Raw genomic sequence first — 1,685 nt, 5'->3', positions numbered from 1 at the left:
TGAAACTGCTGAGTGTCTTCAAAAATTAATTGGCTGCACATTTGTAATGGCACTTTCCACAAATAGGGTATTTTTTATTTACTTTACTTGAGGTATGCAATTTTTGAATATGATTTTATGTCTAAATACAATTTAAAACTCTATTTGTTTTTTTAATAATTTTTTAGCAACAATATTAACTAAACATAAATACAATAATATATTTTCTATTAAAAAGTAAATCAAATCTAATATAAATTAATAAATCAGGGGTCGACCGATGTTTTTCAGGTTCAATGCTGATAACAATTATTACAGATCAAGTAGACTTAAATGTCAAAATTAAGATTAGAAAGGGCTTTGACAAAAAAATTCTAATTTATCTGCAAATTGGTTTGTGACCGACACCAGCAACCATAAAAATGCTTAATATCGGCACCGATAATCGACCAAGCTGATAATAGGGTTACCCCTAATTATATAGTGACAGATACCGATAACCGAGAAAAAAACCTTAATATCGGCACTGATAATTGGCCCTATATATAGTAACAGATAAGATAACCAAAAAAATTCTTAATATCTGCACTGACAATTGACCCTATATATTGTGACAGATACCGATAACCATAAAAATGCTTAAAATCGCCACGATAATTGGCCCCATACATAGTGACAGATACAGATATCCATAAAAATGCTTAATATCTGGGCCGAATAATCGGTTTGTGACGATACCAATAACCATAAAAATGCTTCATATCGGCGCCAATAATCAGCCAGGCCGATAATCAGGCGACCCCTAATTATATAGTGACAGATACGGATAACCATAAAGAATGCCTTATATCGGAACCAATAATCGGACCTATATATATGACAGATACTGATAACCTTAAAAGTGCTTAATATTGGGGCCAAATAATCGTTTTGTGACTGATACCAGTAACCATAAAAATGCTTAATATTTGTGCCAACAGCTGGGCGACCCCTAATTATATAGTGACAGATACAGATAACCATAAGAAATGCTTAATATCAGCACCGATAATTGGCCTTATAAATATATATATATATATATAGAGAGAGAGAGAGAGAGAGAGAGAGAAATACCGATAACCATAAAAATGCTTGATATTAGGGCCAAATAATTGTCTGACTATGCTACATATATTGTGACTGATACCGATAACCATAACAATGCCTAATATCAGGGCCAAATGATGGCCTGACCATGCTATATATATTGTTATTGGTAAGATAACCATAAAAATGCTTAATATCTGGGCTGAATAATCATCTGAGTGTGCTATATATATTGTTATTGGTACCGAGAACCATAAAAATGCTTAATATCGGCGCTGATAAACGTTCCTATATATATATTGTGACAGATACCAATAATCATAAAATTACTTAATATCGGGGCCAAATAATCTTCTAACTGTGCTATATGTAGTGTGAATGATACCAATAACCATAAAAATGCTTAATATCGGTACCAATAATCATCCCTATATACATATTGACAGATACTGATAACCATAAAAATGCCTAATATCAGGGCCGAATAATCGTCCTGACCATGCTATATATAGTGTGACTGGTACCGATGATCATAAAAATTCTTAATATAAGCACGGATAAACATCCCTATATATATATATATATATATATATATATATATATATATATATATATAGTGA

Source organism: Garra rufa, chromosome 24, assembly GCF_049309525.1.
Source record: "Garra rufa chromosome 24, GarRuf1.0, whole genome shotgun sequence".
NCBI lineage: Eukaryota > Metazoa > Chordata > Actinopteri > Cypriniformes > Cyprinidae > Garra > Garra rufa.
Note: the sequence above shows the minus strand (reverse complement) of the source record.